The 15,605-nt window shown below is 41.6% G+C and overlaps 1 pseudogene; it reads left to right on the top strand.

The window, feature by feature from the left end:
• The first annotated feature begins 5,214 nt into the window (after positions 1-5,214).
• LOC114200318 (actin, cytoplasmic 1 pseudogene) lies at positions 5,215-6,292 on the top strand (annotated as a pseudogene).
• The last annotated feature ends 9,313 nt before the right edge of the window (positions 6,293-15,605 follow it).

Below are 15,605 nucleotides of genomic sequence, written 5' to 3'. Positions count from 1 at the left end.
TGCTTCTCATGGACGAACAAAGAAAGTGGTTCCTTCAGGTGGAAACTACTCCTGGTGACGATGCTGTGAACATTGTTGAAATGACAACAGAGGACTTAGAACATTCCATAAGCTGAGTTGGTAGAGCAGTGACAGGGTTTGAGAGGATTGACTCCAATTTAGAAAGAAGTTCTATTGTGGGTGAAATGCTATCAAACAGCATTCATGCTACAGAGAAATCATTCATAAAAGGAAGAGTTAGTTAATGTGGCAAACTTCATTGTTGTCTTATTTTAAGAAATTGCCTTAGCTACCTCAACCTTCAGTAACCACCACCCTAATGAGTCAATAGCCATAAACACAGAGGCAAGACCCTCCACCCGCAAAAAGAATATGACTCACTGAAAGCTCAGGTAATGATTAGCTTTAATTTTTAGCAATAAAGTATTTTTAAATTAAGACATGTACCTTGTTTCTAGATATAATGCTATTGTACACTTAATCAACTACAGTATAGTGTAAACATAACTTTTATAGGCACTGGGAAACCAAAACATTCATTTGACCTGCTTTAATGCAATAGTCACTTTATTGTGACTGGAACAGAATCCACAATATCTCTGAGGTGTGCCCCTACTGTATGGGACTAGGAATTTTTATTTTTAACAACTTCCAGGTGATTCTAGTGGAGGTAGTCCAAATACCACATTTCGAGAAAGACTGGACCAAAGGGGACAAAAGGGTGATGAATATAGAAAAGAATATGTAGTCTGATTTACAAAATAACTGTTGAATCATTTGCAGCTTATATCCCCTGCCTTCAGATGGGCAGAGGTGGTCTTCCCCTAACAATCAGTAGTCTCTCAAACATGCTACCTTATTTCCAATATAGTTCCCAAACAAAATGCAGAGAGAAAGAAGTTTCCCCATGGACTAAGTTTCCATTTCCTATCTAGGTTTCACTTTCTTTAAGATTTTATTTATTTATTTGACAGAGAGAGACACAGCGAGAGAGGGAACACAAGCAGGGGGAGTGGGAGAGGAGGAAGCAGGCTCCCCGCTGAGCAGGGAGCCCAATGGAGGGCTTGATCCCAGGACCCTGGGATCATGACCGCAGCCGAAGGCAGACACTTAATGCTTAACGCTTAACGACTGAGCCACCCAGGTGCCCCTCTAGGTTTCACTTTCTTGAAAGAGAAGCTTTTCCCTGAAAACTGGATACTACTCATCTTCCCTTATAAAGTAGCTGGACTGTCATAAAGGTGGGAGTCAGCATCCCTACCAGAGATACACAAGTAGCTCATTTACTTTTACATAACCACATAAATTATGAAAAACAAGGACAACTTGTATTTTTCACGTTCCTCATCTTTATAAAACATCTTTATTTTTTAGTTCTAAATGGTCTCATCAGTAATTTAGTTCATATTGACCTCAACCAAGCTTAGGCCTATTCCTCTTCACAGACCCTCCTTCAGCATGAGGTGAACATCCCTCCTATAATTAATTGCCTCCCTGCTGTCTAATGGGATTTAGCTCCTAATGCTTCTGGAATGTGATCTAGAAAAGAAATACTCTCCAAAGGAAACAATAAATTTGCAAAGATAAAATTGCCTAAGTCAGGCTGGATACATTGCACAAGGAGAAACAAGCATCCCCATTCCGCATCACACATGGATGAAATGTGGACTTTTTAAAGAAAGTTAGTTGGAACAAAATATGTGCAAACACTCTCAATGTTCATGTTTTTGTTCTTCAGCTTTAGAGTAGATGTTTCCTGCTTCTACAGCTGTTGGGTGTGTCCCTCCTCCTGTTCCTGTGATCTAAACCTAAAAAAAGGCTTCTCAAAAAAGAAGAAAGAAGTTGAGTAGAGTTACAAGTACACACACACACACACACACACACGCGCGCGCGCGCGCACACACACAGTGTGTATTAATATTTTACAGGGTCCCATGAACATTTCAGATTTTTAGATTCACAGTAAACCAACCCTTCCCGTTTTAGAGAATATTTTTGCCTAACATTACAAAACTAAATCTGTCCCACCCTGTTGCTTTTTCAGAACTAAGGAAGTTTATAGTAAATAGTGTATTGTCTCCAACTTAGCTTGCCTGAGAAAAAAACTGCTTACAACTCAAAGCCAAATTCCTCAAGGTGTTTTCTAGTGCAAAGCCAACCACAACAGGAAGGGGAAGTACGTGGTATCTTACACTTAATATGATTTTGTTATTCTCTCCCCAAGTGCCAAAATCTCCTCACAGAGTAAAGTATCTATGGAAGTGCAGGGAACAGCTTCTGGGTGTCTGAGGTGAGGCTGCCTTCGAACTACTGCTGAGCAGCCTCCTGCCTTTACACAAGCCATATTTCCCACTGGTCTGCTTTCATGGAATTTTTCCTTGACTGCTCCTCTAGAGCTACAACCCTCCTGAGGCTTTTCCATGGGCTTCCACTCAGCCAAATTACTTTCTCCAACCAGGACCTTTAATCTAATTTGAGCCTGAGAAAGTGTGGTCCAACTCTGAAAGAAGTCAGACTGTGATAAACAATGTTCTCAATGGGATTTAGGCCAACAGAACAATGTTTCTAACAAAACACACTGAAGACTCTACTGCAGTTGCAAGCATGGCTAACAACCCATCCCTTCTTAGAGTCGACCAGCACACACACAAACCCTATTCTATCTTACTGAGACATCCCATGATCAGTTCTTCCTAACAATAAACCCCAGGTATGACCTGATGGCCTTTTCTTTGGTTGGTGGGCTATAACTGGCTTTTGTTAGTTCTGGGTGACTTCAACTCTCAGAGTGACTGTCCCATAGAGGTGGAGTCTCCTTATTTTCCCTTTCCCTAGAAGCCACACTATCCCCCTCACATGATGAAGCTCCCCAAGTTCCCTTTCTTTGTCCCAGAATAGAGCTTTCCTTAAGGAAAAACACCAGGATATGCTGTCCTCAGTTGCTAGTTACCCAATTACTCACCTTGTCTTCACCTGCAGATAGGGAATATCCACCACAGGCTGATAGGGGATTTGCTGCCTTTGGCACCTACTGCTTGCTCATCACCTTCCTCCAGTGGATTCCTGCTGGATGTGTGACAGCCACTTCAGCCTCTCCCCCTCCTCCGCAGCCACCTCCATTTCTGGCCTGATTTAATTCCACATCTTCTCTTGCTTGCTTGAGAATGGACAATTTCAAGTAACCAGCTGTTCTACCTCTCCATATTTCTCTTCCAGGATATGAGGCATGAGGCTGTAGGGATGAGAGCAGACCTGGACTTCCTTTTCCACGGTCCAAATAACTTTGTGCCTAAGAAACCAAACCTCTCAATCAGACCTAATCTCACCTTCCCCAACCCAAAACTGTCAGATACCTAGGAAATCAGTTTTACAACCATTCCATTTCTCTCCCAGCGTACTGGTGGAGTTTTGCATTGTCTGTCCTTGTGAGCAAAGATGAAAGATCTTTTCTTATGCGCTTGGGTAACTAATTTGTAAAGAACAAATATTCCTTTTTTCCTTAAGATTTTATTTATTGGGGCACCTGGGTAGCTCAGTTGTTAAGCATCTGCCTTCGGCTCAGGTCATGATCCCAGGGTCCTGGGATCAAACCCCACGTTGGGCTCCTTGCTCAGCGGGAAGCCTACCTCTTCCTCTGTCTCTCTCTGTCAAAAAAAAAATAAATAAAATCTTTTAAAAATTTTATTTATTTATTTGAGAGAGAGAGAGAGCACAAGCAGGGGGAGCGGCAGGCAGAGGGAGAGGGAGAAGCCGGCTTCCCCCCTGAGCAGTGAGCCTGACGTGGGTCTTGATCCCAGGACCCTGGGATCATGACCCGAGCCGAAGACAGACGCTTAACCGACTGAGCCACCCAGGTGCCCCGAGAACAAATATTCTTTCTACTTCTGAGGCCTAAAGATAAGCAGGGAGTAATTTTTCCTTGTAACTATACTGCTCTGGTTTGTGTCCTCTTTTAGGCATAATACCAAAAGACTTCCCTAAGGTGAGCTCATTTCTGCTAGTGAACAATCTAGCTTCCTCAGCGCAGACGTCTTTCTCCTTTCTGAGGAGTTGAAAGTCTTGCCAGTAGAGAGCTGCTCATTACCCTATCCTCACCACAATGGAGCTGTCACCTCTCTTTCACAGGCAAACGCCTCAGGGGCCTTCCCTGCTTGGGTCTTACCCCTGCAGTTGTCTGGTGGGTGGAGTCTCCTGCTTCAGAGCTCCTATCCTCCTCCCCAGTCAGAGGTTGAGAGGTCTGTAAGGAGTGACTCTCTCACTATCACAACCCTCTTACAGATTGTTGGTGGAGTTTTGTCCCTAATCACTCTGTTGCTCGACATCAGCCGTTTATAACCCCCAATTTAACTCCACCTCCCCTGCCCCACCACACTGCAACCTTGCTAAGTATGGCACAGCCTTGGCAACTTCACTGACCCATATTCCATTAATTTACAGATACTTTCTCTCTAGTTGTGTTATAATTTGCACAATTCCTCACCTCCTCAGAGAATTACCTGACTTCCTGGATACCTTGCTAAATTGCTTCACAAACTCCCATGTCCTCACAATCTTTTTTATTGATTTCCCCTGGGAGAACTCTCTTCCTCCTACTGAATGGCTTGACACCCCAATGATGCCACACAGAGAAAAATCTAATTAACACTCACACAAGTCAGCATGATATAATTAAGAGTTGAGGTTCTGAAGTCAAACTGCCTCAATTCAGTTTTGCCCTTCCCTAAAGAACATTACCATTTACTACCAAGAACTTGATAAAATTACTTAGTCTTTCTGTTTCTCAAGTAAATAAAAAATAATTATGGAAACCTTAGTTATATAGTTGATAAGGTAGATCTGATGGATAATATGTCCAATTAAATATCCTAAAGAGGCAATACACTTTTCTTTCAGTTGCCCATGAATACTCACAAAAACTATTAGGCCACAAAGAAAAAAGCCTCAGCAAAGTCCAAACAGTAAACAGTAAAGACAGTATTCTCTAATTACAACACAATATAACTAAAATTTAATAAAAATCGAAGGGCCAAAACTTCTTCTATGTGGAAATTTAAAACTATTTTAAACAATGCTTAGAACAAAGAGAAGTCACCAACTGAAACCGTAGACAATGATAATACACAGACTTGTATGTTACTTGCTGCAGCCAGCCTGCACTCCACGTGTTCCTGTGTCTCAGCCTCCTGGCTCCTCTACCAGCCTCCGCAGATCGCAATGCAGGAAGAAATCACCACACTAGCCATTGACAATGGCTTTGGCACGTGTAAAGTTGGCTTTGCTGGGTATGATGACCCCTAGACACGTTCCCATTTATTGTCAGGCACCCAACACCAGTAAATCACGGTGAGCATTAGGCAGAAGGACAGCTACATGGGTGACAAGGCCCAGAGCAATTGCTGCACACTGACCACGAAGTACCACATGGAGCGCGGCATCATCACCAACTGAATTGGGGAAAACCTGGCTCCACACCTTCTATAATGAGCTACATGTTGCTCTGGAGGAGCACCTGGGACTGCTGACTGAGGCACTCCTGAACCTCAAGAGCAACAGACAGAAGATGACTCTGATCACGTTTGCGACCTTCAACCCTGGGTCATGTGCATGGTCATCCAGGCTGTGCTATCCCTTTATGCCTCTGCTCACACCTCTGGTATTGTCATGGGCCCTAGGGATCTACTAGGGCTATACCCAACCTCAGTCATCCTGGGTCTGGACTTTGCTGGCTGGGACCTGGCTGACTTCCTCATGAAGATCCTCATGGAACATGGCTACAGCTTCACCTCCACCACTGAGCAAAAATCAAGAACTCTGCTGTGTCACCCTGGACTTGCAGCAGGAGATGGCCACCACTTTGTCCTCCTCCTACCAGGAGAATTATGAGCATCCAGATAGCCAGGTGATCACATGAGCGATGAGTGGCTCTGGTGTCCAGAGAAGCTCTTTCGTTTCTCCTTCCTGGGTATTGAGTCCTGTGAGACCATATCCATGAGACTACCTTTAACTCCATCATGAAGTGTGATGTTGAAATTTAGAAGGACCTGTATGTCAACATGGTGTGTCTGGTGGGACCGTCATGTACTCTGACATTGCCAATAAGATGCAGAAATAGACTACTGCCCCGGCTCGCAGCAAAATGAAGGTCAAGATCATCATTCTTCCTGAAAGTAAATACTTGGTGTGGATTAGAGACTCCATCCTGGACTCACTGGCCACCTTCCAGCAGATGTGGATCAGCAAGCAGAAGAAGGACAAGTTGGGCCCCTCCATCTTTCACTGCAGATGTTTCTAAATTGTCTGAAAGAAGATTCACTGCATTTGCTGCATGAGGTGACTCAGAAGTATACATTTGCCTCACCTCCTGCTGGCCTCATGAAACTGGAATAAACCTTTGAAAGAAAGTTATCATTGAAGGTTGTATCTATTATTAGCACTGGATTGTAGAATTTGCTGCTGACTTTGATGTTGTATTCAAGTTAAGTGTTCCCTTGCATATGTTTAAAACCCTGCATATGTCTTTGATTTAAATCCTTAGTACATGTGGCTTAGTCACTTTCTAACTAAGGTGAAAGAACAGGTTTATAGAAGAGAAATCCATTGGCTTGGTGAGAATTTGCAAGACCATCAATTTCTTGATATGTGTGGAGTATTAATGCGTAAGAACTGACTATTCCAGGATTTCTCTAGAGGCTGGCAAGAGTTCTTGGACCACTTGTTATTTCTGTCTTGCTAGTCTTATAGGGTTGGCAAAGTCCAAGCCTTCTCACTCAGTTTCCTTTCTTGCCTGATATTTCCCTGCCAGAACATGGTGGGTCATTACTTGCTTTGAATTGGAAAAGGTTTTGCATTTACACCTGTAAATTTATTCATTGTTTTAATCTATGTCATTCTCCAGGGGCCATCTCTGAGAGAGCCAGACTGGTGAATTAAATGGAGATATGATAGTGAATCCTTCACCACCTTTGAATCCTTCAGGTCTTTAATGGTGGCATTAATGTCTGCCATCCACCCTGGTATATGATGTTATTTTTATTTACTATCTTGGCGAAGCTGGTAGTTTCAGCAGTTTCCATATGGCTTTCCACACTATTATAGCTTTTATGCTTGCATATTGGGGTTGTGGGCTATACTCCAAATCCCAAATATACCAATTTCAGTTATGTACTTGGGGGTTGAGGAAATGACCTTTGGGTGGGTCCATAGACCCAATGGGTATATGATGAGCCAGATTTTAGCCAGGACTCCATTAATTAGTCCTTGTAGGCCCAACTCTCATAGAGGGGGCATCTGTGTTGGTGCTTTTGGTTAATGTTAACTCAGATCCTGTGTCAAATAGTCCTAAAACAGTTTGGTTAGTCTTCTTCTCACACTGTACAATCACTTAAGTAAGTGGCTATGGGTCTCTTTGGGGGAAGGACTGGGGAAATCATCACTGTATACATTTTTTTTTAAAAGATTTTATTTATTTATTTGACAGAGAGTGTGAGAAAGGGAACACAAGCAGGGGGAGTGGGAGAGGGGGAAGCAGGCTTGCTGCAGAGCAGGGAGCCTGATGTGGGGCTCGATCCCAGGGCCCTGGGATCATGACCTGAGCCGAAGGCAGACGCTTAATGACTCAGCCACCCAGGGGCCCCTCATCACTGTAAACATTTGCCATGATGGTTGCTAGGTCCTTCCTTCTAGAGACTCAGCTACCTCTTCAGTCAATGGGATTCAGATCTGAAAATGGCCCAGATCTGGGAACTGAGCATGGGATTATGACTTTTTATAGGGATATGACCACCCTTAGCCCCCTGCTCTAGTATTCTTGCTTTTTGTTGATTGTAGAAGTTAAAAAAACCATACTTGTTCAATTTCACTGTTAACCTAAAACTACTCTAAAAAATAGTCTATCAATTAAAAAAAAATTACCCCCTCCTTGGTATATTTCTCTGGACTTTATTATCACAGAGAGTAGGAGAGTATAGTTCTGTCTTACTCTTTTGCCCCTAGGGATGCCATCTCTATTAACCACCTCCACAACTTCTTCAGATTAAGCCCCTTCAACCACTTTTCTGACCTTGTCCATCATTGTGGGCAGCTTCCTGGCCTTTGTTACTTTAGAGCTCCATTATCCCCATGGATGTTCATGAGCTCAGCGCTATGCTTGCCTCTTCCTCTGTCAACCCAGTCTATAGAAGAGCTACCACTGAACTTTCTAGTGATACTGCTGCCCTTCTCACCAGGACATTCCTTGTGGCCTTCATGCATGGGTTGTCCTCAAGGTCCTCCTCTGAAACTTTGGGGGCTCTTCTGGCTTTACGTTGTGTATTACACAGCATTCTCACTTCACTCAGCCTTTCTATTTCTTCTGCTACTCTCTGCAAGAGCAACCGAGGCACTTCCACTTGGCTGAGAATTAGGCATCATCTTATCCAGCCTCCTCATCCATGAGTTTACCACATCTGCTGGGGTCCTTTCCAGGGTATTAAATTCCATAATCTGAAAAAGTGTCCCTAAGCCAATTCTTGCTTATTGAACCTATGTATTAAGCACCTGTGTGGTATTGGAGTGGAACTGGAGATATTGATATGAAGTCATGGTTTGTAATATATTAATACAGATAGAACTATATAGATATGTATATGTATATGAATACTTATATTTTCTTTTTGGGGGGTTTCCTTTCTTTAATTTAAATTCAATTAATTAACATATAGCATATTATTAGTTTCAGAGGTAGAGTTCAGTGATTCATCAGTTGTGTAGAACACCCAAGTGCTCATTCCATCAGGTGCGCCCCTTAATGCCCATCACCCAGTTACTCCATCCCCACACCCACCACCCCTCCAGCAACACTGTTTGTTTCCTATAGTTAAGAGTATCTTATGGTTTGTCTCCCTCTCTGTTTTCATCTTATTTTATTTTTCACAGGTTTGTTTCTTTTACTAACCAGAATCATGCCATATGTATTGTCCTTTGATGTGCTTGTTAGAGATGTTCTCAGCCTAGCACACTCCTTTTATCCATTGTATATTCCACAGAATTAGTGTCACTGTTTGGGTTGCTTCATTCTGCTATTATAATTATGCCCACTTTTGTGCACAAACTTGAGCAAAGGGGCTGGAATTTGAGGGGAAGAATGCCAGTTTGAGCCCTTGGCAATCTGAGGTGAAGGCGTGTTGACTTGGCATTGAGCAGGTGGCAGGCCCTGCATGCTGACTCAGGCAGGAGAGCGGCTGGACTGTGAATTTGGGACCCACAGACCGATGGCATAGTGTGTGACAGGGATGTGGCTGGTTTTGCGTCTAACTTTTGTTTTTCTTGGAAACTCTATCTCTCCTTCTATTCTAAATGAAAGCCTTGCTGGATAGAGTATTCTACGCTGTAGATTTTTTCTTTTTAGCAGTTGGAATTGATCATGCCGCTCTCTTCTGGCCTGCAGAGTTTCTGCTGAAAAACCCACTGATAGCCTTGTGGGGTTTCCCCTATATGTAACTGCTTTCCTTTCTCTTGCTGCTTTTAAAATTCTCTCTTTATCACTACTTTATCATCTTACTTACTTGTGTCTTGGTGCAGACCTCTTTGGGTTGGTTTTGTTGGGGTCTCTCTGTGCCTCCTGGATCTGGATTTCTCAGTTCTTCCCCAGATTCAGGAAGTTTTCAGCTATTATTTTTTCAGACAAATCTTCTGCTCCCTTTTTTCACTCTTCTCCTTCTGGGATCCCTATGATGTGACTGTTATGCTTGACAGTGTCGCTGAGTTCTCTGGGTCTATTCTCATTTTGCATATTTTTTCCCCCTCTCATCTGCTCAGCTTGATTACTTTCTATTACTCTGTCCTCCAGGTGGCTGATCTGTTCTTCTACTTCCTCTTGTTTGCCATTTATTCCAGGTGGTCTATTTTTATTTCCATTTAGTGAGTCCAATAGCTCTAATTGGTTCTTTTTTATGTCTCCTATCTCTTGGTGGAAGGTCTCATGGAGGTTCTGCACTCTTTTCTCAAGTCCAGTGAGTATCTTTATGAGCATTACTTTAAATTCTCTATCAGACATATTACTTATCTCCATTTTGCTTAGGTCTCCTGCTCTGATTGTGTTCTGCTCTTTCATTTGGGACATATTCCTGTTTCCTCATTCTGTCTATTGCTGTGTCTGTTTCTCTGTGTTAAGCACCTGTGTGGTACTGGCGTGGAACTGGAGATATTGATATGAACTCATGGTTTGTAATATATTAATGCAGATAGAACTATATAGATATGTGTATGTATATAGATACTTACATTTTCTTTTTGGGGGGATTTCCTTTTTTTAATTTAAATTCAATTAATTAACATATAGCATATTATTAGTTTCAGAGGTAGAGTGCAGTGATTCATCAGTCAGCTATGTCTCCCACACTTGAAGGTAGTGGCTTTATGAAGAAGACATGCAGCGCAATGTCTCCTTTTCACAGGAAAATGGTGCTTCAGGGGGTCTCCTATGTGTGTTGCTACAGGGGTCTCCTACCATTATGGCTGGGATGTATTTGCCTTCAGTCCAGCCTGTGATGGCTCTCTGCTTGTTGTGGGCAGAGTCTGGTGCCTCTGGTGTTAGTGGGCTAGTCCGGGGCTACCTTGGGCTTGAGTTGAGTCAGACCAGGTGTTTGCCAGAGATGAAGTAGTACCAAACTGCTGGCACTTTCCCTGTGTTGTCCCTTGAGAAGCTTTTGTTGGTATGTGGGGCCTGTGGTCGGACCAGCTGCCTGGCCCCAGCCCACTGGTGGGGTCAGAGTCAGACTGGTGTGTGGTTATCTTCCCCTCTCCCTAGAGCAGGACTCACTTTGGAGTGGTGCTGGCCCTTGTCTGGGCTGCACGCACACTGCCAGGTTTGTGGCACCGCTTTGATGGGATCTTGCCAAGAGCGATCGGAGGGGGTGGATCTGCTTCACTGTGGCCTCTTGTCTATGCAGAGTCTGTTCTGCCAGTTTTCGGGTTGCTTTCTGGGTTATTTATGCCGATGTGGGTGCTCTCTAGGCCATCACGTGGCAAGGGGTAAGCACAGGGTCTTCCTACTCTGCCATCTTCCCAGCAGCCTCTCAATACTTATATTTTCTAGCTCTGTCCCTGGGGAAGGCCTGGAAGCATTGGCACGTTAGGAGCAATGAACACATACAGTGCTCAGGTTTTGGTTTCCAAATATTATTGTCCATTAAAAGGGACCAGTCATCCTTGGAGAACTGGCCAATTCCAGGGATTGAGCAGGGAAAGTAAAGACTGGGCCTGAAATATTGGATTGTGCCAGAAAGCAAGTAAATACTCAAAGAATGACAGAAATGTCAAAAAGGATAGAGAAGTCAGCCTGAAGGGGGCTCCCACTTGTCAAATCTGGGACAATTTAAACATCAAAATAAATGATAGATATAGATTATAACCCATTGATTAATATAAGAATCCATGGGTCCATACTGATATAAATAAATAGGAGAGAAGGGAAAGTTCTTTCTTAGAGTAGAATGCCAAGTGATTAGTGTAGAAGTAATGAATAATAGAATTAGAAGTTAAAAATCACTTTGCACCTAAAAATTTCTAGAATTAGAAATTTAAAAATCACTTAATGTATAGCAGGGCATTTATAGTTAACAATACTGTATTGTATATTTGAAAGCCGTTTAGGGTGTACATCTTAAAAGTTCTCATCACAAGAAAAATGTGTAAATGTGTGATGAATGTTAATTAGACTTATTGTGGTGATCATTTTGCAATATACACAAATACTAAATCATTATGTTGTACACCTGAAACTAATATGTCAATTATTTCTCAATAAAAAAATCATTGTTTTGGCAACTATCACAGTAATAATTCATTCAAGAGACATAGATGTTAAAACTAGTAGGTGAAAGCTAAATGATAAATATTTACATAGTCCCAAAGTAGCCTCCCCACCTTTTTTTTTTTTTTTTTTTTTACAGAAGGAGGGAGAGAGAGAATTGGGGGAGGGGCAAGGGAGAGGGAGAGAGAGAATCTCTGCCCAGTGCAGAGCCTGACGTGGGGCTCCGTCTCACACCCCTGAGATCATGACCTTAGCCGAAATCAAGAGTGGGACGCTTAACCGACTGAGCCACTCCTCCTCCTCACTTCTTAATTACAAAGGGGAAAATCATAACTTTGCACATACTAAAAAAATCAAGTGATTAAATTACATTAATGGTACCAATAAACATCATGTACCTTTTGATGCAATTTACTGAAAACAATGTAACATCATTTCTGTGGTGTCCTGCAAGAAACATATCCTATCTGTGAGAATAAATTAAGCAAAAATTAAGGAACAGCCTATAAGTTGACTGGACTCTTCAAAAATGCCAAGATCATGAAAGTCAAAGATGTAATGACCAGGTCTTCCAGCATAAAGGAGAGTAAATAGATTTGACAATTATTGGTAGTGTGATCCTGGAATGGATCCTTGACTAGGGAAAAAATCTTATTTTTTTTTTAATTTTTAAATTATTTATTTATTTATTTGACAGAGAGAGACACAGCGAGAGAGGGAACACAAGCAGGTGGGGAGTGGGAGAGGGAGAAGCAGACTCCCCGCGGAGCAGGGAGCCCGATGTGGAGCTCGATCCCAAGACCCTGGGATCATGACCTGAGCCGAAGGCAGAGCTTAACGACTGAGCCACCCAGGCGCCCTGGAAAAAAATCCTGATAAAGGACATTTGGCAAAATTCGAGTACATTCTGTAGATTAGGTACTAATGTACCAATATGAATTTTGTTTTTGATAATTGTCTTTTTTTAATTTATTTTTTGAGAGAGTGAGCGAGAGAGAACACGAGCCAAGGGGGTGGGGGGGAGAAGAGCAGAGGGAGGAGGAGCAGACTCCCCCCTGAGCAGGGAGCCCTACATGGGGCTCGATTGGAGCTCTGGGATCATGACCTGAGCCGAAGGCAGATGCTTAACTTACTGAGCCACCCAGGTGCCCCTGTTTTTGATAACTGTCTTATGGTTGTCTAAGAGATTGTCATTGTTTTTAGGAAATATAGACTGAAATATTTAGAGGTAAAGCGGTATCACATCTGCAACTTACAAGTGAGTTAAGATAGATTTAAAAAAAGGTTAAAAAGAGAGGGGAAAAATGATAAATATAGTAAAATATTAGCTAGGGAATTTGTGTGAAGGGGGTTATTTGTATTAGTAACATTGAAAGCGAGGTAGAATAACGAAGAGATTAAAATAATTGGGAAAAGATTGAGTTAATCAAACACAGAGTCAAATATAAGACAATAAAAGATAACTGATATCCCTAAATGGAACTGAAAACTGATAACAATCTACGACAAAAAGTTGGAATGAGAGGAAGTTACATGAAGGCAGGTTTTGGCCAATATAAGATAGAACTTCCTGGCAAGTAGCATTGCTCAACCATGAGATGCTTTGAAATAATTAGCAATTTGGAATACTCCCTGGAAGTATTCAGAACTAGGTAAGCCATCTACCAAAAATGCCAAGGTTGGTATTCCTTATTGATTGAGAGCTTGAACTGTATATCTAAAGCCTTTTCTGACTCTAGGATTCTTGGAATTTTTAACTGGAATAATATCTACCTCAGTGGTGTTAGTTCTGAAGATAAGCATGTCCTTAGGAATTCAGAAGAAAACTGTAGAGTGAGGTAAAAAATGTTGAGTGAAAAGTTTACTGCAAATTTACTGATCACTCTTGTCTCTTGAACATGTTCTAGGTTGTGCTTAGGCAGTCATTTTGTTTGAACTTAGTATGTCTTTTCTGTCATTTCTAAAGTCACTATTAGGGATACCTGGGTGGCTCAGTTGTTTAAGCATCTGCCTTTGGCTCAGGTCATGATCCCAGGGTCCTGGGATTGAGTCCCGCATCAGGCTCCTTGCTCAGCGGGAGGCCTGCTTCTCCCTCTCCCACTCACCCTGCTTGTGTTCCCTCTCTCGCTGTCGCTCTCCTCTCTCTGGCAAAAAAATAAAATCTTAAAAAAAATAAAGTCACTATTAAATAGTATTATACTATGAATAATACTTAACTAGTGGTGACTTTTAAAGTAGTACATCTCAAATTTTAATGTACTTACGAATAACTTGGGGATCTTTTAAAGATTCAGGTTTGGATTCTGATTTTGATTCAGTAGTCAAGCCCATTAAACTTCTAGAATAAAATATAGATGAAAATCATAGTGATGCTGGCAAAGATTCCTTGAAAACTTCACAAAATGCAGAAAAGTCTAAAAGAAGCAATAAATTGGGCTTCTTTTAATAAGAAACAATCCAGTAAAAATATGGGCCGATATTTGAAGAGACACTTCACCATGAAGATACGTGGCTGACAAATAAGCACATGACAAAATGCTTAACGTTAGGGAAGTGCAAATTAATATCACAACAGGATAGAACCACACCCCCTTAGGATGGCTAAAATTAAAATGACTGACCATACCACATGTGGGTGAGGATGTGGAGCAACTGGAAATCTCATACATTGCAGGTAGGAACATATGGTACCATCACTTTAGAAAACATTATCTAAATTTCATAAAAGTCAAATATGCACCTACCCTGTATGAACTAGCCAGTCCAATCCTAGGTATTTACCCAAGAGAAATGAAAGCATATGTCCATACAAACACTTGTACATGAATGCTGATGACTTTATTTGTAAGGCAAAAACTAAAGAATCTAAATGTCCATCAACAGGTGAATGGATAAACAAACTCAGTATATTCATATAATGAACACTAGTCCGCAAAAAGGAATGAGCTACTGATATTCAATGCAATGTGGACCTCAAAATAAACTTGGATCTCAAAATATTCTGAAAGAAGCCATACAAGCGTACATACTATTCTACTAATTTGTAATAACAGAAAGGAGATTAGTATGTGCCTGGGGATAGATGGGCAAGTGTCAGGGGAAAGAGACAAGATTGCAAAGGGCCACAAGGAAACTTTTAGTGGTGATGGATATATTCATCAGTTTGATTGTGATTTTATAGCTGTATATGGATGTCAAAACTTACGAAAAATTTATATACGTATAGTTTATGTCAATACACTATAAAAGGTTCAGATTCTGATGCAGGAGGTTTGGGTGGGGCCAAGAGTCTGTGTTTTTAACTAAAACATGAACTCCCTGGTGATGCTAATGCTGCTGTTTCCATAGCACACTTTGAGGGGCCAAGTTCTGAGTTGTCTTTGTCATAAACAGATGTCATTTGAGTGCACAATAGATACATATGGCTGGTACCATACTGGATAGTGCAGATAAAATATTTCCATCACTGAAGAAAGTTCTGTTGGATGTTAATGGCCAAGATTCTTGAGTACATTGTCAACTATTAATCTTGTCCTATTATCTCCTAACTATAACCTGTTTTTTGTCCATCCCACCCTCTCAGGCTGCATGCTGTCCTTTCATAAAGCTTTGGTGGAATTCCATTTTGGGTTTTTATATTGTTTCATTTTATCATGTTCTTCATTTTGACTTGCATGAGTTGTAGTAACTTTGAATAGAAAGTTCAACTAGGGGCAGGTATCAGCTGAATGTGAGGAGCTTCCTAACAATTTAGACCAAATAATCTTATGTTCTAACATGACTTCCTCACCATCCAGAAAATTCCTATTTTAGA

Source organism: Eumetopias jubatus, unplaced genomic scaffold, assembly GCF_037043125.1.
Source record: "Eumetopias jubatus isolate StellerSeaLion01/CBP00866 unplaced genomic scaffold, mEumJub1_p1.0 scaffold_16, whole genome shotgun sequence".
NCBI classification, from domain to species: Eukaryota; Metazoa; Chordata; class Mammalia; order Carnivora; family Otariidae; genus Eumetopias; species Eumetopias jubatus.
Note: the sequence above shows the minus strand (reverse complement) of the source record. Positions and strands in the feature narration are given on the sequence as shown.